At 32.2% G+C, this 23,537-nt stretch overlaps 1 protein-coding gene and 1 pseudogene across 3 annotated transcripts in view; one reads left to right on the top strand and one right to left on the bottom strand.

Moving 5' to 3' along the window:
- The window catches only part of Ccser1 (coiled-coil serine rich protein 1), a 1,159,332-nt gene that overhangs the window by 343,716 nt on the left and 792,079 nt on the right, over positions 1-23,537 (top strand). The gene's annotated exons all lie outside the window — the stretch shown is intronic.
- On the bottom strand, positions 7,420-8,718 carry LOC101959864 (large ribosomal subunit protein uL30 pseudogene; annotated as a pseudogene).

Below are 23,537 nucleotides of genomic sequence, written 5' to 3'. Positions count from 1 at the left end.
AAATATTTCTATCCAAGTACAGTTTCAGTTGTTATTTACAATAATGGTAATATAAATTTCGCTTATTATTATGTAACCAAGAATTCTTTAAAGGAGATAGTAGCTACTGTTGCTTTTTTTGGTTCCTGTCACTGAGATGAGATTTAATTGGCAGGGAGAATCTAGAGACTATTGATTATTTCACAAAAAATTTTCCAACAATTCAGAGTAGTTTTTATTAGGTGACAGCATATGTTCCTTTCCCCAGGATAGTTGGGTTGCAATTTTTAAAAATACAAGAAGATTAATAAAAAATTTAAAAAAAAAAACAACAGATATTTGGAAATGTTCTCTGTAAACACATTAGTCATAATTTAGACTTAATATGTCATAGATGCATTTGTGATAAATTAAATGAAATAACTTATGGAAATAGTTAAAAATGTTTCCTCTAATTTAAGTATGGAATTTACTATTTAATTGCTCATAAATTCTAGTATATCACCTGATCATGGGTCTTATCTGCTTGCTTTGTAGCTTATGTTCTTAATTACAGCCAAGGTATTCTATATTGGCTGTATCCTCTTTTATATCTGGTCAATAATGCCAGCACTACCATAATAAATACTACAATAGCTTTTTGTGACTATCTGCTTATTATATAACTAGATCTGCATTAGGTGTTTTATATCCAATATATTTATTGAAAAGATAGGTGACGTTACCTTCATGTAACTCATTTTACAAATGAATCAGCCAAGTAACATAAATTATCAAAAAAGCCGTAATACATGATACACTAGGAAAGTGTGTTCTTTATTGAAGGGGGATAGGACCCTTTAGCACAGGATTGTCACCATGTGCTCAGGGGAGCTAAGCATTTCCAGATTTTAGTTTTTTCAAAAGAATTTAGCTATGTGGATTTTTACTTTAAACATTCCTATATTTAAGGATGGAAATTAAATCATGTTTGTTTTTACTGTAAAACAAATCAAATGTAGCCCAAGGGCTGCCACTCTGCCAGGTCTGCTGTAGGAAGACTTTGTAAGTGACATGGTGCCAAACAGGTAATAAGTAATAAAACAGAATTCTAGCCAAATCTGTCTGGGTCCACCACAGTCCTTTTTCATCCACAGTGCTTTCTGGCCTCCAAACTTGTCTAAGTACTACCATCTCCTTTCTATATTCCCATTTCTAGGCATCTGAACATTTCTAAAATCATGAAATTAAATTGAGTATTTTCTAAATTTAGCTGCCCCCCTCTTTTATTAATTGTCCTTTATTTTCACACATTCTAACTACTGAGATGGTAAGAAACTCGTAGGAAATTTGTTGGGAGGTGATTTGGAGATCACCAGCTATGGACATAAAAGGGGAAATGCAAGATTAAGCAGAGGGAAAAGTTATACTGCATTGAAGTTTTAACAAAGTTCTCTGAGAGCGGAGGGGAGCTTTGATTAGAATAGACCAAAGTGGGGTGGAGGACCTAAGTTTTTTGCACTTGTATTAACCAAGGGTGGGATTTGCTGCCCTGGGCAGGATACCTGGTTGCTGCAGTCTGGCTGGGCACAAAATCATGAGCCACTCAAACAGGAACAAACTTTATTTTTGAAACTGCCGCCAATGCCCGTAGGCTCCTGCGGAGATTGCTGCATTCTCCTGGACCCCAACAGGAAGTCCCTCCTCCGGAATTCCCTCCTACTGCACTTCCTCAACCAATGGGAACTCTCCAGGAGTCCTGTAGAAGGCCGAGGTGGACAGCAGGAGTCCAATATCCATATGAATGCAGATCTTCACATAATCATATCATCTCAATGGCTTGCTGACGTCACCTTTCAACCAAAAATGCCATGCATCATATTACTTGGCTGTGGCTCTTAGCACCTGTTTCAGATGATTTTGAAGATGGCTGGTGGCTGAAAGTTTCTACCAGCAGTACTCTCCCTGTGCCTATAATGATATGTCCTTGCATAATAAGAATTTGCATAAAAATAACTTGTGATTCAGATGACCTCCATTCTCCTATCTTGTGTGGGAGAGAGCTGAGGGAAGCAGAAAAGGAAAATGTAAGCCATCCTCTCTTGAGGAAGCCGTGAGTCCATGGGGGCATCTTTGATATCCCAAATATTCTCAAAACCAAAGCTCTAAACACCATCAGTGAAACTGAGGAAATGGATACGAAATAACCAGAAATTTCTGGCATTGTGGCCACTGTATTGGGAGTGCCTGCCAAACACAGAATTCAGGATTGCCCTCAGTACTCAGCCTGGCCAGCACAACTTCATCAGTTGGTTCCAAATGGCCAGAAAAGGATGGACCCTTGTGGGTTGGCTGCAAAATGATTAATGGTTTTATTTTGTTTTACAGAGATTATTAGCTGTGTTTTACTACTCATTATAAAGATGATATGCTTGGTCTGCGTCTCCATGTGCCCCTAATGGCCCTTTGTTGGGATTTTGAACTGTTAATAAAATTCATGATTTGTTAAAAATTAATGATCTATTATTCATTCTCCACATTATCAAAATGAATTTCTTATATAGTTTTAAGTTATTGGCATCTTTACTTTGAACAATATTAATGCTGTTGTAAATATCTAACTACTTTATCAAAATGCTATAGTAAGATTCTTTTATTTAGATGAAGACTGAAAATGTTTTTGAACTGTTTCATTTCCAGCTCTTTAAAATTACTTCTGGTTGTTTAAAAAGCCTTCAGAAATGCAAAACAAGACTTACTTCAAATCATCTGTCTTCAAATCAACTTTTAAAGTACCAGGAATTAGTCAGTTGTTTAGTGTAATTCTGTCATACTATGTTAATTAGGTTAATAGTAATATGTTCTTTCTAGGTATTCTCAATTACAATTTTTTCATATTGGTATAAAGATGGTCAAGGTATATTTCAGAAAATTTCTGAAATGGACTTTCACTGGATGATATACAATAAATAGGTTATCACTTAGTTTTCATAGATCTGTTCAGAAGCATAGAACAATTCTCATTTTCTTCTGATCACTCCTATCTCCTGGCTCAACTCTGCCAGATCATTTCTATTCCACACAACTCTTAGTGGCCTTCCAAAATTTTTAATTTAAAAGATATTCACCAATACTTTGACTGAAAACGAAAAAGCTCATTTATAGATTCTTCCCTTACTTTATGGTTTATGGCACCCTAGAGAGCCACACAAATCTTCATGATATCCCAAGTGTTAACTTTAATGTTTGTATCTTTAATTTAGTTGAAAGATGTGTAAAATCTCATATAGTTCAATAGTTCCCTCTTGGCTAAACATATAAAATTGGGATTAAAGCTTGCTATTCCAATATATATCAACCATAATATATACTCAATAATTTATTTTCATATCTGTGTTTCTAGATTGTACAATGTGAAAGAACAATTGATATTTTTCCCCAAGAGACTGATTTGTGACTGAATCTTACTTGTTCAAAGATGGTCTTGATATCCACATTTCTTCTGCAATAGTTTAGACATTAAAATAAGTTCATCAAAGAACCCCTGCCAAACACAAATATCAGGAGGGCAGTAAGTACATATTGATGTCTATAAACAGTATTTTCTTATATTTGTGGCTTTTCAGATTTCCTTACTTTCACTTTATTATTCCATAATTGGAAAATTATATTACTGATAATGATCACCATACATAGAAAGGGAATTGGCTGTGAAGATAAATTTTAAATCATACTGTTTTGAATGGGGCATATTTTCAAGTGGTTTCTGACAGAGTTGCTATTTAGCATTACTCATGACTTTGACATTCCATGTTGGTTGCTCATCAGTTTGAACTAATACAGTCTCTCCAAAAAAATTTCACTCTGAATATTCTATTATATTAAGCAGAATTAAAAATCAAAGGGAGGACACATTGTGAAGCGTATTTTAATATTGAAGTTTGTATAAACACATTATGTGCCTCACCTGCTTACAAAAGTAAATGAGTAGTTAAAATACGATACAGACATATTTTTAAAATGATATAAAGATATTTTCTAAGTTTGGAAGAAATATTGATAAATTTTACCAAAATTCAAGGCAAAGATAAGTTCTGATAACATTTAAAATACAATTACATTTAAATTATTACTATAAAATGAATAATATATTTAAAAGTCATATTCTATCTTTCTCTGTAAATTTACCATTTATGAAAATTCTTCATAGTGTCAGAATTTTATAATGTAATCCAATAATTATTATTTTTCTACGGCTGTATTTATTAAATAACCTGATTATCTGCAGTAGTCACCTGCTTTTATGTGAGTACTAAAATACATTTTATGCCAATTGATTCATCCTTCATAAACCACCACATTTGATGCCATTTTGCTAGTCTTCCTGTATCCATTAGAGATTGCCTAAAAGGCTTTACACTATGGAGTGAATGTTTGACAAAGAAAAAAAGAAATGTTACCTAAGCAATATTTTATATAAGTTGATGATTTCTCTTCTTCTTTCAGTGCTAATATTATTTAAAGCAAACTGGTCTCTTATTCTGATAAAATATTATTTCTCATTTTTTCAAAAATGAGTATTGCAGCTATTTGGTTCATTTATGTTTGCTCTATTTTAAGGTTTGTATATGAAGTATCCCCCACTGATTGAAGCTGAAGGCTTGTTCTACAATGCAGCAAGGTTTAGACATAAGGCCTTCCAGAAGGATCATGAGGCTCTGATCTCATCAGTGGATTAGCAAATGTAGGTGTGGGGCATAGTTAAAGGAAGTAGTCACAGGAGGTTCATCATGGAAGAATATACCTTGTCCCCCAGTTCATATTTCTCTCTCTTACTGCTTCTTGGCTGCCATGAGGTAAGAAACTGCCGTTCTCCATATGCTTCTGCCATGATGTTCTACCTTGCCTCAGGCCAGAGCAATGGAGCCAGCCAATCATGTCTGAAACCTCTGAAACCCAGAGCATAAATCTTTTCTCTTCTCAGTTTTTTTCTCAATTATTTTTGCCAGCAATGAAAAGCTAATACACTTTGTTTTATATTTGATATGGAAGACTTAAACTTTATGAAATACTATCTCTATGAATTTAAATAATATTACAATAAATATATAAAATTATAAGTCAGCAAGCAAAATTTAACCTTTATTTAATTTTAAAATTATAAATATTATTAAAATGACACCATTTAAACTGAAGAAATGCACTTATTTTTTGACTAAATTTTAATTAAATCTTTAAGGGATTCAATACATTGTGAAAATACATTTAAAAAAATAGATGATTTAAAAAAAAAGGCATTGTGAAAACAGGAATAGAATCTTTTTCCTGTATACCAGAATTCAGCATAACACCTGATGTATAAAAGATAACCAATAACTGTCTTTGGATTATAAATACACAAAGACAGTTAATAAATGACATAATGATGAAATATCTTTTAATGAAATGGAGTAATAACATTTCTAGTGTTTTCAAAGGTCTTTTTACCAGATCATTTCCCTCAAACTACAGCTACACAATAATATGATATAATAATTTCTCTATTCCATGTAATGCTTAATGAATGTTTAACTCTTATTGGTCAGAAATTTACAAAGGAGTGTTTAATAACTTGATATAATCTGGTGAGGTATTTTTGTATCTAAAATTTCAGATCCTCGATTACACTATTCTCTCTACAAATGTCTTCTGCCTTTTTTTTTTCCTTTCCCACTTCCATTTCTCATGAATTTCTTCTTATTTCTTTCACTTCTGTCCATTCTCTTATGAAATTCTTTCTGTGACTTGACTTAATCTCCGCTGGCCAGTGGTATCCTAGCCATGCTATAGTAAACAAATTACATTACTGTAATAAATGCTGATCCAAACTCCACTTGTGCCCTCAATGACACACCAGATTTTTTGTATCTAATCATTTTCCTTTACCTTAACAAATAAGAAAAATATACTACAAATATTCACTTATCTGATACTCTTCTATTTTTTACCTCACTCTTAATCTTTGTGGATTTGGGAATATCTCCATTTAACTAATAGATTCTAGTTATTTACAAATAATTTCATTCACTCTGATTCTCCTTTTTATTTCTAGTTTTCATGATAGCCAACATTTTTTCTTAATAGAGTGATAGTCTTTACTTTTTCTATATACATTTAATTGCTTTTTTATAATTTGTAGGAGATTTGATTAAGTCTGTATATTTAATAAGTTATCAATGTGTTTTATTTATTAATAGTAGATTTAGGTTCACAGTAAAATTGAGCTAAAGGTATAGAAATTTCCCATAAATCCCTTTGTACTACATATAGCAGCCTTCTCAACATCTACAACAGACTTGTGGTAAGTGTTAGAGTCCAAACACCTGCGTTGACATATCATTATCACATGGGTTCCTTTAGGGTTCACTCCTATATATTCTGTGGGTTTTGACTGATGTATAATAGCATATACTAACATTGTGGTAACATGCAGAATAATTTCACTGCCCTAAAAACACTCTGTGCTTACTTATTTATCACTCCCCTAACCCCTAGTGACAACTGATCTTTTTATTATCTCCACATTTCTGTCTTTTTGTAAATGTCATATATATAGTAGGTGGTATACAGTAATTGAGTAGTTGGAGCAGTTGTAGCCTTTTCAGATTTTTTTTCACTTAGTAATATACATTTACATCTCCTCCATTTCTTTTCATGACTTGATAGCTTATTTCTTTTTAGTGCTGAATGTTATTCCATTGTTTCAATATATCACATTCAATTTATTGTTTCCCCTGTTGGAGGACACCTTGGTTGCTTCCAAGTATTGGCAACTGTAAACAAGCTTCTATACCATGCATTGGCACAGTTTGGGGTGGTCATAGGTTTTCAGCTTTTTTGTTAAACATCAAGAATATGATTTTTTACTTCTATGGTTAAAGTGTATTTTGTATGAAATTGTCAAACTGTCTTTCAAAAAAGCCATATGATTTTGTATTTCCACCAGTTGTGAATATGACACTCTGCTGTTGCATCTCAATATTTACTATTGACTTTAAAAAATATTTTTATTATATTTTCAAGAGGTCGTCCTGGACCACTAAATGCAAATATAGCAAGGCTCTTTTTCTGAATTATGTTTCTTCAGAGAAGAATTAACTGTTTAATGTGACAAATATGTTTTCTGTCATTTCATATGTACATTTGAGATTCCGTGTATTTGATAGTATATGACCACACTATTAATACTGTTACTGTTATCAATAGCAATAAGAATATCAATATTCATTGCCTTGGTGTGAAGCTTTATGTTTACAAAAACTTTCAGTAAATTCGCATCTTGTGAGGAAATACTGTGGTATAATAGGAAGAAATTAACAGAGAAAGTCAAACATGGATTAGACTTTTAATACTTTTTTTTTCTTTTGAGAGCAGGTACTATTTATTAGCTGAGCTGATTACAAAAATATCATGGGAGATATCTTAGTTCATCCTTCTAATGAGCATTGATGGGTTCTTTTCTGTTGCCAGCATCCCCTCCTTCATCAAAATAGGTGGTCATTTTTTTCATTCTGCCTTGTGAAGAAGATAATTTGAAGGACCAGAAAAAGTTATTTGCCCCTTTTAATAATTTTCTGACAGTGTGGATCTCTTGAATCAGATTCTGCATGCAGATAATGCCATACTTATGAAGAGATCAATCCATCAAAGTGTTATCTGTCATGGTAATCTGTTTCTTATTGATTTTGCCATATCTACACTTGCAGATTAGTTCATTCATGGACTTTAGATTCAGGTAACCCCATACAGTGAGTGTTTATGTGATCCACAGCATGTTAACTAAAGCCTGCTAAGCTTAACAAAGGTAATATTGAGGGTATGGGGAAGGCAAAGCTGCAACTCCTAATGGTCTTTGGGCTTATATCATTGATACCTCTGGTCCTGATGACAAATGCCAATTTGCATTCTGAAGGTACATAGAATTTGCCAACTTTTTTTTTGCCATCCTAGACATTTGAATCTGGGTTCTGTACATCTGCCTATATTCTTTGTGATAGTGCTTGGCTTTTTCATAGATTCATTCTCTTCCTCTTTGCCTTTTAAAGCGCCTTTAGGCAAACTTCATTCTCAAAAACTTTACCTTTAGCTCTGCAAAATTCATTCACTGTTTCTTAAGGGTTTCTGGCACAGCAGGAACTTTTCTTCTCTTCAGCACCCTCCATAGTTCCAGCCCAGAAAAAAGAGCTTATATTACTTTTTACAATAACATCCAAGACCAGTACTCTCTCTTGCAACTTACAAATAAAAGTCAAAAATGACTTGAGAAAATACAACAATTAAGAATTAATATATGACTCTTGTATTAGTTTTTAGTTTTTCCATACCAAATTAGAACAAATTGCCTTCAAAAAAAAGAAATATATTATGCTATTTCTCTGAGGGAGTATTAACATAGGTCTCTTAAAGGACCAAAATTAAGGTTTTAACAGAACTGCTTTCCTATCTGAAGCTTTAAGGGAGAATCCATTTCTTTCTTTTAGTAGCTTAAGACTGTCTGCATTCCTAGTATCACAGCCACTGGCCTTCGTCAAGGCCAACAAAGGCAGATTGAGTCCTTGTCATATTATGTCACTATGGCCCTAACATTTGCCCACTGTCCAACTTTAAGGATTCATATGATTACACCGGGTCAATGAGAATAATCTCCCATCTGAAATTCAGCTGGAAATCAGTCTTAATGGCATCTTCAAACTCAATTCCTTTTGCCACATAACATACCATATTCACAAGCTTTAGTTCTTAGGACAAGGACAAGGACATATTTGGTGGCCATTGTTCTCCCCACCTTAAGTGTCTAGGAAAATCCCAACACAGACTGTCAATAAATGGAAGGTATACTTATTCATTCAATAAAATCTGTAATAGTTTATTTTGGACATATAATTTAAATTTTCACTAATTATGTAACACAAAGGAAACCTGAAGTTAGGCAAGACATTTATTGTATAACTTATGAAAGTTATAAATATTTTCCTTTTCATGATTGCTCCTTTGCTGGATGGAAAGGTAATTGACTAACAGTTTTTAGTAAAGGAAATAAATAACATACTTGGTAATTTATATTTTTCAAATATAAAAGTATAAAAAGATGGTAATGCTTACTTTTGATTTGAGGCCATATAAAGATTAAAATTTTTTACATGCTAAGTAGCATGTTTACTATTGTTGAGGTCACCATGTTTTTATAAAGAAACTGAGATACTGAAACTAATATTTCAAGATCTTTGTTTACTTTATTTAATTGCAGGTCTAGCATTCTTACAGTCATTAGTTGTTTTGAGCAGTGCAGAGGTAACAACTAAGTGTTCTTTTTTCTGACTTTTAAAAAATTTCCACAGAGAACAATTAATGTACAAAATCAAAAAGTGGTAAGGGCAAAACTCTAGCTTCTGATGGCATAAAAATCACTGCTTTCTTTCAGTTGGGATTCTTGATCTCATTAATGGCCTGAAATTGCGTGAGATGTGTTTTCCATTTAGACAATTAACTTATTAATCCACTTCATGTGGCATCCATTTGCTCATATATAATTTTTCAGAAAGATTATTCATACCTCCTTACACTCATGGCTCCTTGCTATTTTCAAATGCAATATATAATTACTAGAAGATAGAAAATACTAAAATAAAGCACCTGGAGGAAGTTATTGGCCTTTGGAAATGAAAAATCACACACAAATTGCTTTGTAAACCTCTGAAACTCAGACATTGAGGGATAGTATTTGAATAATTCATTTTCTAACTCAGTGCATAGCATGCTTAGACTTTGGTGCAATTTGGCAAATGAAGACTTTCCAAGGAGGACAGTTTCATTCACAGCAAAGAGGTGTTTCAGAAGAATTTGACTAAAGTCATATAGAGCTCTGTAAACTGAATTATTATACAGGTCTCCTCTCTCATTCCTTTTTTCTCAGTCAGGAGAAAAATACACACTTAAAAATAAGATAAAATAGAAAAGATTCACTGGAAAATGTATTTGGTTTACAAGTGGGATCTAAGATTTAAAATAAATATCTTACTCATGTGGGCAAGTGAGTTCTAATTAACTGTGTATTTTATTCATAAGGACTAATTAGAAATACCTTTTAATTCATCTCTTCATTGAAAATAATTCTAAAATACTTTAAAATTACTCTTTGACCTGTAAAAATCTGCTTTAATATCTTATACAATAAATTTAAGTCTATGTTCAATCCAGAATCTTTAATTCAAATAGGTATAAAATATGAAAAATGGTTAATAAATATGTAGAGAGGTAAGCTTATCTATACTGTATACTGTATATAGTTTGTAATACCTCAAGATTACCCTTATCAATCCTCAGAGTGTTCTAGTGAGTCAGCACTTATCTGTAACAAAAGTAAAGAAAATTCTTTAAATAAGTTTGTTATAAACACATATAAAAGATAAATTATAATCTTCCATGCAAAGGAAAATAAAACCTTTTAGTAGGCCAATTCGACCATTTATTTTCTTAGTACATGTGAGAAATAGAAAGTCTGGTGGTTGATTTGCAGAATATAGTATGTAGCCTTCAATGTAAAATTGGAATATAAGAAGGGCAGCCAGAGGGAAATTAGAGCAGAATGAAAAGTTACACAATAGCTCCATAGCCTATGGATTTCTTTAAATAACCCAATTAACCTTTTTTGAGCTTCCCAATCTTTATCAAATCAGAGTCATTTAAACTATCTCTCTTTCCTTTGTCCTCCCTGATTTTACAATTAGCCAGTCATGTAGATTGAAACCCCAAGTTCCTCCCAGGAGAGCAAGGTGCAGTGCTCTGTTAGGGATAAAGAGTGTGCTTGCTTGCCAGACTGTATTTGAGCACACCCTTCTGCAGAAGGAAATTTTGCCTTGCTGAGCTACTTCCCAGTACATGTCTGAATCCTTATGAAATCTTGGCATTCTTAACAGTGCATTCAATAGGAAGATATAATGATGAGGAAATCGTTGTTATACAAAAGAGAAAAGGACATAGTTGAGATTTCTTTGATTAGGGTCTGCTTAATGTGAGCCTATATTTAGGTAAGAAAAGACATGCGCATATATATTCATTGCATAATTATTTTTAGTTATTTATTTAGCATCTGAAGAACTGTCAAGAATTATTTTGGAGAACTTTCCTTTAGTGGAAATAATTTAGATGATGAAAACAAAAATTATGTATCTATTTCTCGCTCTGTGTGTGACCGTGATCAAACTATTTACCTCCTTTCCAGCCACAGTACTTTGTTCCTCAGTTTATTCATCTGAAATTTGCAATTGGAGTTCAGGAATAGGAGCAGAAGGTATTCCACAGCTTGGGTCTTGGTTTTGGAATTTAGCCATTCATTGGCATGTTTGCCTTGCCTGCTAAATGGTACAAAATTTGTTTGCATAGGAATTGACTGGTCCCTTGAAAGGGAAGGCATTGTAAGTGAAGATAGAATAAGGCAAAAAAAGAGAAAAAAATTAAAAATTAAAACTTCACATCAGTACAAATCTTTAACATTTATGGGGAAAGAGTGATTGTAAAATTTTGACAAACTCTGTGTGTTGTAGGAAGAAGAGTTGATGAATTTGGGGATCTGATTCTGAGAGGATTTTTTGTTTTCTTTTAATGTATAGGAAAATCACAAGGATTCCCTTTTAAAAAAAATCTGTATTTCTATATGAGTTGGTAGCCTAGAGTTGAAAAATTTTGAGCTATCTGAGAAGAGTATGATTGATTTATGTCTTAGTATAAAGGTCCAAATGAACAATGACAATAGAAACACATTGTAAAGTCTTTCAAATAAATGTTAAATTATGTCTATCAATAAGTGAATTCCACTGCACAAATACAGATCTGATATGCCTTTTACCATGTGTATGAAGTGAACTCAACCCTTGACAGCATTTTCTTCCATTCTATTCTCTTAGCTGTGAACCACTTGATCAAATAACTGTAATTCAGATTTAACAAGAGTCTATATACAGTCTGAATATTTGAAGAAACTCAGGTATTATTATGTTGATGATAATGTTCATACTTTAAAACACCAAGAGTTATGAGAAAATTCATCCAATTACCTAGTTAATTCATACTTAAGAAAAAATAGATTTTATGTGTGTGTGTGTGTGTGGTCTATGAAAAAATTGACGAGCAAACTCACTACTTTTAATTCTTGAGGCATTGCTTAGATTCATGTGCTGACCAGGAGTTCTCTGAAGAATAATTTTTAATAGCATTTTTTAGTTCTCATATACATTTAGGTGTTTTATCATATTGATTTTATGTTTCATTCTGCTTAACAGACCCTAATTTTCTTTATTATACCTTATGTTAACCCTACCAACTATACCTCCTCCTATTGTTTTGTGATTCAATTAATTATATTAAATTCATCCACATTTTTAAAATTTGCAGATATGAGCCAGACATAGTGGCCTAATGCTTATAATCACAACTACTTCGGAGGTTGATCCAAGAGGATTGAAAGTTTGAGGCTAGCCTGGAAAATTTAAAAAGGACTAGGGTGGGTGGAGTGGGGATGTAGGTCAGTGATGGAATGCCCCCGATTTCAATCCCCAGTAAAACACACACACACATACAAAAAAAAAAAAAAAATGGCAAGTATGTTAACTGAACTAATGTGTAATTTTGTATATGCTCAAAAATATTTTTGTAGCTATTAAGGGGAAAAATACGTTTTCCATCAAATGTGCTAAAATGTTAGCCTATCTCTTGGCATTGACTGAAAAGCTAAATAATTTTTTTTCAGAGAAATATCCTGAGTATTGATTTTCAGCCAAGCTTGTCTCTATCTTAAAGGTCAAAATTTTCAAACGAGAATAACTTTTTATGTGATTTCCTAGCACATCTGTTTTTAGTTTCAGCTAAATATAAGAGGTTAAAAATCAACCATGGATGAAAATATTCAAGGAAAAAAATCAGGTTTCTTTTTCCAAATATCAAAGGGGAGTCTTGTAAATGTTAAGTAAAAATATTTTAGCAATAAAATGTAATACATCTTCTATTTAGAATATGTAGCAATTTAATTTTAATTGAAATATGTTATTTCCATCATTCATGCCCAATAAGATAACACATACCATTTAAGAGAAAAAAAATGAATTAAGATTACAAGTATAGCTTGGTGTGTTGGTGCAAGCCTGTAATCCCAGCTGCTCAAGAGGTTGAGACAGGAGGAGCACAAGTTAGAGGTCAGCCTGGGCAACTTAGCCAGACCTGGTCTTAAAAAAGTAAAACAAATAAATAAATAAAAAGAGTTGAGGAATAGAGCTCAGTGGTAAAGCACTTGCAAAAAAAATGTTCCAAGTCCAGCATTCAGTCCCCAGTACCACACACACAATAAAAAGATTATACTTTGGAAATGGTGTCAAATTTCATTATGGTACACAGTTTTCTAAAATGATGGACAAGGTTTCCACTTTTTTGATTTATGTAATTTCCTAGAACTATGAATATAATGCCTTTCTGTGAGTAGGTTATATTATATAGCAAAAGTGATTTTGCATAGGTTTATGAATTAGTGTCGAACCATTTTCCTTAAAATATGAAGATTGTCTGATGTTCCTTGATCTCCTCATTGAGAGCATATAAATCTGGGGTATAGGTTAGGGAAGGATGAAATCAGACATTCTAAGCATGAAGATTTGTCATGCCTTTGCTACTCGAAGAAGAGAGAGGCTATATGCTAAGCAGTGAAGGTACTCTAGTTACTGGAGTCAGTGAGTAAGTATCATCTTCCTTACTTCAGTCTCATGGAAGTTAACTTATAAAACCACAGTGACCATGAGAGTACATTTTTTGCCTAGTAACTCGTAAGATATCCCTGCTTAGCTGACATCTTTATTTAGTTCTTACTATGCTTTCAATAGAGAGCCCACCAGTATGACAGATTTCTGACTTACAGAATTGTTACTCAAAAATGGTTGGTATTGTAAGAAAGTAAGTTCTTGGTAATTTGTTTTGTAGCTTAGAAAACTAACGTGTTTCCTATAAGTTTTCGCCCCCCCCCAAAAAAAAACTGTCATGTAACATAGTATTTAATAATATTTTAATGTAAAAATTAAATGTGATTAAATTAATCAAAATCATACCCATAAAAATATATCAGACTATGGAGTATATATGTTGCCATGTTTTCAGTAGATTTTCCTTTATTGGTGCATTATAATTATACATAATAATGGAATTCCTTGTGGTATATTCGAACATGCACATAACATAGACAGTTTTATTCCCCAGTACCACAACTTTCTCTTTACTCTCCCCTCTCCCTAGTCCCTGTATTGATTGGGGAATGATTCTGTATTATTCTGGTGTCCCTTCTATTTTCACAATACCCCTGCCTTTCCCCCCTTTTTCTTCTATTTTCCACATATGAAAGAAAACATATGGTATTTTCTGAACTTTGAGAGTCCTAGTGAGGAATTCCTTGCCTGTGCCTATATATTAGAGTGTTGATCCTATTTTTTCTTCTACCAGTTTCAAAGTTTCTGGTCTAATTATAGGCCTCTGATCCTTTTGAGTTGACTTTGTAAAGGGTGAGAGATAAAGATCTAGTTCCATTTTTTTCTGTATAAGAATATCCACTTCTACTATCATCATTTTATTTTTAAAAGCTGTTTTCTCCATTGTATGTTTTTGGCACCTTTGATAAGAATAAGATGACTACATTTCTGTGGGTTTGTCTCTTTGTGTTCTATTCTTTCCATTTATTTGTTTGTCTGTATTTACACTGCTACCACACTATTTTTGTTACTATAGTTGTATGTTATTATTTATTATTATCATCATTGGTGGGACTGCTAATTGGTGCAACCACTATGCAAAGCAATATGGAGATTTCTTAGAAAACTTGGAATGGAACCAGCATTTGACCCAGTTATCCTACTCTTTGACTTATACCCAAAGGACTTAAGATCATCATATGGTGATAAAGGCACATCAAAGTTAATAGCTGCTCAATTCACAATAGCCAAGCTATGGAACCAACCTGGGTGTCCTTGAACTGATGAATGGATAAAGAAAATATGGTATTTGTATACAATGGAATATTACTCATCCATAAATAATCTACCAGCAGATGCCATTATTTCATTATAATGTAATAATGAAAGAATGAAATAATAGCATTTGCTGGTAGATTGATAGAACGGAGAATATCATGCTAAGGGAAATGAGCCTGCCCCCCCAATAAAAACAAAGGCTGAATATTCTCTCTGATATGTGGATGCTAACCTGCTAACCCAAAACAAGGGAGGATGGGGAGAGGAAGAATAGAAATCCATTGGAGTAGACAAAGAGGAAGGAAGGGAAGGGAGAGGGGAGAGAATAGGAAGGAGAGTAGAATTAATCAACTTTCCTAGCCTTGTATTTGAATACACAACCAGGGTAACTCCACTTCATGTACAACCACAAGAATGGGATCCTGAATAGAATAAGTTATACTCTATGTATGTATATTTTGCCAAAATATATTCTAATGCCATGTATAACTAAAAGGAACAAATTTTTAAAAATCAATGGCAATGCTTCAAGTGGTGTGACTGCAAAAAAAACATAAATATGAAAAAAAGAAAGAAAAAGGAAAAAAAAAGATATTGTTATGCCTCAATCATTTTCCCCCTCCTTTGTCCACACCCTCAGGATTACTTTCTGTATTCTGGGATTTTATTCTTCCATATGAATTTCAGGACTTTTTTCTAGTTCTTTGAAGAATAATGTCATTGGTATTTTGGGGAAAATTGTATTGAATCTGGAGGTTGCTTTTGGTAATATGACCATTTTAACAATATTAAACCTGACTTTCAAGAAGATGGTAGGTCTTTTTTTCTAATATCTTCTTGAATTTCTTCATTCAGCATCATTTAATGTTCCTTGTAGAGTTCTTTCACTCCTTAATTAGCTATATCCCTAGGTATTTTTTCTCCTTTAGTTACTGTGAATAGAATTATTTTCCTGATTTTTTTCAGAAGATTCATTATTGATGTATAGAAAGCTATGTATTTTTGTATGTTGATTTTGTATCCTGCTACTTTTGCTGATTTTGTCTTATTATTAGTTTATTAGTTAGAATTAGTTTATTCATTAGAATTTGTTATTATCATAGAGCAGGTTTCTTGATACTTAATCTCTAATCTAGCATCTAGTAGCAATGATAATTTAACTTCTTCCTTTCATATTTGTATCTCTTTAATTTCCTTCTCTTGACTGATTGTGCTGAGATTTCAAGTACTGTATTGAATAGGAGGTCTGAGATAGATATCCTTGACTTCCTGATTTTAAAGATGTTTCCCCCATTCATTATGATATTGGTCAATTGGACTTGTCACATATAAGCTTTATGAATTTAGTAAGTTCCTGTAAACTGTGGTTTCTTTATTATTTTTACCATAAATTTGTATTAATTTTTTTCAAATATTTTTCTTCTATTTTTGAGATAACTCTGTGATTTCTTTCCTTAATTCTGTTTATATGTTGAATTATAATTACTGATTTTTATATGTTCAGACATACTTGCATCCCTAGAATGAACACAACTTTATCATGGTGCACAGTATTCTTAATATTTGTTTTTATTATATGTGCTTATATTTTATTAGGAATGTTTGCATCTAGGTTCATCAGGGATATTGAGCTCTAACCTTGACGTATCCTTATCTGCTCTTGGTGTCAGTATGATGCTAGATTCATAAAATGAATTTGGAAATTTTACTCACAATTATTTCATGGAATAATATGAAGAACATTGACATTAGTTCTTCTTTAATCATCTGATAGAATTAAAGTGAAAATCTATCTGGTCCTTGGTTTTTTTGTTGTTGTTGTTGGAAAGCATATTTGTTACTACTTCAATCTCATTGCTTATCATTAGTCTCTTTTACGTTTTCATTATCCTCTTGGTTCAAATTTGGTAGGTTATATGTATCTAGAAATTTTTTTCATTTATTCTACTTTTTCCAATTTATTAGAATAAAAATTTTCAAAGTAGTCCCTAATTATTCTCCTGGGTTCATTGAATTCTCTGATGATATCTTCTTTTTCATCTCTAATTTTGTTGAATTAGTTCTTTTCTGTCTTTTGCTTAGTTTGGCTAGGAACAAATCAATCATTTATTTTTTCAAAGAACCAAGTCACAAGTATATTGATCTGTTGTATTAGTTTTATAACTTCCTTTTCATTAATTTTGTTTCTGATATTAATTATTTTCTTCCTTCTACTGGTTTTGGAATTTGTTTGGTCCTACTTTTCTAGGACCTTTTAGTTGTATCATTAGTTTTATTTATTTGAGATATTTCTGATTTATTTATGTAGGCACACATAGGTATAAATTTTCCTCATAGAACCACTTTCATAGTGTCTTAGAGACTATGGTACTGTATGTTTATTTGTATTTGATTCTGGGAATTTTTATTTCTCCACTGATTTCTTTTGTGAAGTATTCATCATTCAAAAGCATATTGTTCAGTCTCTATATTTTATGGATTTTTTTGTAGTTTTCTTTTCTGTTGATTTCTAGTTTGATCCCATTATGAACTTGTAAGATATAAGAAATTATACCAAACTTTTTATTGGAAAAGACTTGTTTTGTGACTTAAATTATTTTCTATTTTGGAGATGTTCTAATTGAGCAGCTGAGAAGAAAATGAATTCAGCTGTTCTTTTATTAAATATTCTATAGATGTCCTTTAGACTCATTTTATTTTGTAATATCTTTTAGGTCTGAAGAGTCTTTACTGATTTTTATGACCTACCTATTGGTAAGAGATGTGTGTTGTAATCAACCAGTATAATTGTAGTGGGGGTCTCTCTGAAGCTTATGTCAAATAGTATTTGTTTTATGTAGTTATGTTCACACACATTTGAGGCATAAGTATTAACTATCATTATATCTTCTTGGAGTTTTTCCTTTTATGAGTCTGAAGTCAACATCTTTGGTTTGAGAGTTTGAAGTCACTTTGTCTCTTTGCATTAATTTAGGATTAAAGTCTGTTTTGTCAAATATGAGAGTTGCTTTTCCTGCTTGCTTTTGGGCCCTATTAGCATGAAATATTTTCCATTCTTTTACTTTCATCCTGTAGTTGGCTTTGCCTGAGAGGTCAGTCTCCTGCAGACATGTTATTGGGTCTTGTTTTTTTTTTTTTTAATCCACTCTACCAGTCTATGTGTTTTAGTTGAATACCCGAGAACATTTACATTTTTTGTTATCATTGAGAGATAATTATTCTTGCCATTTTGATTTATGTCTAATGTTTAATTCAGCCCTAATTTTCATTAGCTTAATAACTCTTTTAAAGATAGTCATCCTTCTTTGAGCTCTGGAGTTTATTATTTTTTTTCTATGAGGAGAATTTCTTTAAATATTTTCAGCAGTGCTACTTAGTAATTATGAATTATTTTAGCTTATGCTTATTTTGAAAACTTTTATTTCTTCTAAAATTATGAAGGACAGTTTGCTTGATATAGCAATCTTGGATAGATTGAAACACATCACTAAGCTTTCCTGGACTTCAGGGTTTCTGTGGAGAAACCACATATTTTTTGTGATTGGGTTTTCTCCTTAGACTTTTATATCTTCATTCATTTTAATTATACTGTATCAAGGATGGGTTTTCTTTTGGTCTTGTTTGTTCAGAGATCTAAATGCCTTCTGTATCTTGATATCTAATTCCCAAGGATTGGAAAATTTCTTTTATTATTTTACTGATAAGGTTATCAATGTCATTATCATATACTTTGGTTCCTTCTTTTATCTTATTTATTCTTATGTTTGATCACAGTGTTGTACCAGAGTTCTTATATTGTCTGTTCATGGTTTCTTACTTTTCTTCTTTCTTGATGAATCAGTGTTCAAGAACATAGTCCTTGTTTTTAGGCTTAATATTATGTCTTCTCTGTGTTCTTTACTATTTTTGAGACATTATTTTTAACAATTTGATTTATTTAGTTCATGTCCAATTTTTTTTTGGTTTTGTTGTCTTGCAGAATATCTATTGCTTTATTAAAATACTTTTTCATGTATTTTCCCTCTTAGATAATTCCATAGATCTTTGTTCATTTCGACAATCAACTTTTTAAAAATTTTTTTGTCTAATATTTCATCTACTTCAGTATCTGTGGATTCAGTTTTTATGAGATTACAAACCTTTGGAATCCTCTTCTTGGCCTATTTCTTTAGGTTCTCTGAAGTCCCATATCCACAGTCTATCCTTCAGACCTTTCTGATTTGTTGAGGAATGAATTCTTTTTCCTTTTTTATGTGGTGATTCTTTAGTTAGTAGTTAAATCTTTATAAAAAACCTCGGGATGGGCTATATCTTAGTTTCAACACATGTTATTAGTGTAATTAAAGTGCTAATTTCAACCACCAGTATAAATTGGAGAAGAGAGAATAAACTCCAGTAGCAGTGGTAATTTCACAACAAACCATATATCAACATATGCTATAAGAGTTATTACTAATAATCTTCAAACCTCTATTACCTAAAGGTAAAGGTAGATGATAAATAATCTTGAATTGGATGAAAATATTAAGTATTAATGATACTACACTAAAATGAATGGTTTTAGAATCTCCCAACTACAGGTACGTTTTTGTGATACAAATGTGATATTCATTTGTACTCAGCTCTGACTCAAACTGACTATATTATTAGGGAAGTCTATATGCTGAGTTATACCACCTTCTTTGACAGATCCTGTTGGGAGAGGGTTGTCAGATTTAGAGCAGACTATTCTCTCAAGGGGTGGAAGTGTGAGTCTGGTTGGGCTGCTGGCCATCCTGTTTACCTGTACCATCATTCAAATGGTCTAGATTTGATTGTACCCCTAATTCTCATAGCCTCAGTCTGTGGGCTTGGGGGGTGGCATGTGAAATGTATCAGTCTATCCTCTAGACCTTTCTGGTAATTGGGGAGGTGGCCCCCACAAGGGTGTTGAGAAATCACTGCTTTCTGCAAAACCCTGATCCAGTTCCAATTCTACCCCTGTCAGCTACACCCCTCATCCTAGTGATTTAACTGCCAGTTCCTAAGGAAAGTGCCGTTCTCAGCTCTGCAGACTGACAGACTGGAAGCCATGATTTCTGTAGTCACACTAACCTTCTCCCTGTCTACTCATGACCTGGGCATTCAGTAAAAAGCAAAGCTCAAGTGCCTTTTTGGTCTTGAGGAAACAAAAAGCAGGAACAAGACAAAGGAAGAAAAAAAAAGAAAACAAAGATCCAAATATGAAAACAATATGAAAATGGGGGTGAAATTCTATTCTGACACTCAGGAAGACCAAAGAAACTTTAAACTGTCACCACATCCCCATTTTTATTATCTCTGCCAGAGATGGCTGGGATATTCTCCTGTGCCAGATCAGGTCACCTTATCTGAGCTTTTTGTGTTTCAGTTGTGAAATTTTTAGACAGCACCATCTGTGCATGTTCAACTTGGTGGGAGAATTTCTTTTGCCTAAGTGGTAGGAAAGCTTCCTCTTCCCCATCTAACTACCGTGCTGTACTGTGCTGTCACAATCTATCATATCTGTTATCTTTCCATTGTAATACAATATTTTGGGTTTTTCCCTTGTTACTGACTCTCTGAGTTATCAATCAGTATTTCCCCACAGTCTCCCTACTTCAATATGCCACCAGACAACTTTTGTTTTAATCAGTCTCCAAGAGCTGCTACAATACAGTGGTTTCCTCTGACCTGCCAGGTTTTTAATTCTCCTTGGTTGATTTCTATATACTCCAAAGAAAATTGTAAACAAATTCCTCAAACTAAGAAAAAAAAATCCTCAGTGTAGAATAAAATACCCACTGATTCATCGAACATTATAATTAAAACTTGATTGAACTATAAACTGTTTTTTTAAATGCAAAGAGCAGGACTGCCTTATTAAAATACCAAACAACAAAAAGGATAATAAGAAAGGCTTTTAAATGTTTGTTCCGTTAATTGCATACATGAAAACAAATGCTTTGACATATTACTGAATGCTCTTTTATTCTTCAAATAATAATTAATATTAAAAGTTTTATTTTATTAGTCTGTAACTTGAATTTTAAAAATATATTTTACATTATTAATATTTAATGTGGTTACTATGTTGGATGACTTTTCTTCCATTTAACACTGACTAATAAAGCATAACATGTTGTAGAAACAGTCATTAAAGTAACATCAGCATATTTGACTAAAAGTGTCAATGGCAAAGCAGTGAATTGTCAGTCTTGATATTTCTACACACACAGACACACACACTTAAATGTATCAAAGTAGCATATTAATTCCAAATGAAATTCTGATTACTAGCATTGGTCATAAAGTAACTATCATGAATATATGATCTATTAGGTGCCTGTTACTAAGTGCATTATTTCATTTATATCACAGTTACATTGAGATTTATTATTTTGTGTTATCTTAATTTACAAATAAAAATAAATGACATTAATTCAGAGATTTCATGTGAATTTGATATAACCGTTCAAATGACAGTGTTGGTAAAAAATAAGTTTTAACAGGTCTATTCTACTTTGCTGAAATATGTTTCAGATTCTATTTTTTTCCAAATTCTTGAATGCATGACTTCATAAATATAAAATGAACAAAGGTTGTGAATTTTATTCAACTATTTAAGTAATGGGGTGTTCAGAAGATTTTGAAACTGATTCAAAGTATTATTTGAAGTCTGGTAACTTATATAGTCACTCAGGGAACATTGAGATTAATTTTCTAATAGATGCAAAATTGTTTAATATCCTAAAGCTCAATGAACTGTAGAATCTGAGGTTTTCCTTTCTACTAGACAAAAATTGACCATATATACTAGATAATACTTCTTTAGATTGTTATGGACACAATCACTTGCATCGATTTTAGAAAGCAAAATAAGAATTACTTATATTGCTATCAATTTTCCATAAATTAATATTACTAGTTATTTAGCTATGAATTTCATGATAACAGTAACTTTTCCAAGGACCTTATCACAATTGCAAGTACAAGGCTGTGATAGGCAAAATAATAACCTTCCCAATATGCCTTTCCTCAAGTCCCCAGAACCTGTAAATACATTACCGTTCATGATAGAAGAAAATTTTGCAGATGTGATTAAGTAAAAGATCTTCATAAAGGGAGATCATCCTGGATCAGATAGATGGAGCCAGTGTAATCACAAAGATCCTTAAAAATGCTATGGGGATGCAGAAGACGAATCAGTGTCAGACTGATACAGTGTAAGGAGACCTCAATCCACCTTTGCTGGCTTTGAGAATGGGAGAGGACTTTGAGACAAGAAATGTGAGAAGCCTCCAGATGTTGAAAAGTCAAGCAAATGGATTTTCCCTTATATCTTCTAGAAATAACCACGACCCTGCTGGCCCCTAAATTTAGCTCAGTGAGATTTCTGTCAGAGTTCTGACATAGAATCATATGACATATTTGTGCTATTTTAAGTCACTGAGTTTGTGGCAATTTAGAATACCACCCATAGGAAATTAATATAAATGCTTAATATAGAGTACATGATGGAAAGTATTTGTTGAATACATGAAATATTTGATTACTAAATAAGTGTACCTTGTTCCTGATATACAGTTAAACAGGGGCCAATCTTGTATTAAACCTTTGGGACTTTTCCCTACAGCATGTCTTTTAAGCACGAAGTTCTGTTTCTTGTGTCGATATAATAACCTTTAAATTATTTCCTTAGAACTTTGTTCTTGAAAGATAACATAAAAACATGTAAAAAGTCCTAGATTATCAAATATTTATTCTAATACACAACTGGTTTGCAGTCAATATTATTTCTGCTTTAGTTTTAGTAAAATGGAAAAATCAATTACCTAATATTTAGTATATTTTGTGATTATAGATTTTTTTTATAACTATGAGAAATAATACAATAATAAGAAACCTAATGATGCTGAGAGTGACTGTTACTATCCTATAATGCATCTGACTTTTTTCTATATCTTCTTCATAGGTAAATTTTAATTATTCCATCAGAAGATTTTGGGGTTCCTATTTTGAAATGAAATTTCATCACTTAGAACTTAGGGGCCTGAAGTGTTAAAAATCCATTCTCCTAATTTTCCATTTTTAAAAGAATTTTGGATTTTCAGTTTGACACTTTTCAATGTGACACAACATAACAAATATTTTAAAGAAAATAGTTTAATTTATACATGTTTTCATTTTTAACTTGCAGAAAAACTGTGATCTAGAATTTTACATTCATATCTAGCATGTATTTAAAATACTAGATTTTTAAGCTAGTGAATAATTAAGAAATAAATTGTTCCTTCTTTTTACCACATATAAGATTTTAAGATTTAAACTGATTTTTTTTCTATTTTATTGTATAGGATCTAAATTCTTTAAGAAAAAGATTATTTCTAATTGAATGACTGAATAATAGTAGATATTAAATAAATAGTTGTGAAATGTATGAAATAATACAGTATGTAAAAGGGAACTCTAATCTTGCTAGTTTTATCAGAGTAACTGTATATAGTATTTTCTAGTAAATCAAATCAACTACATATTTAAGCT

This window comes from Ictidomys tridecemlineatus, chromosome 9 (genome assembly GCF_052094955.1).
Source record: "Ictidomys tridecemlineatus isolate mIctTri1 chromosome 9, mIctTri1.hap1, whole genome shotgun sequence".
NCBI lineage: Eukaryota > Metazoa > Chordata > Mammalia > Rodentia > Sciuridae > Ictidomys > Ictidomys tridecemlineatus.
This window is presented reverse-complemented; position numbering and strand designations above follow the sequence as displayed.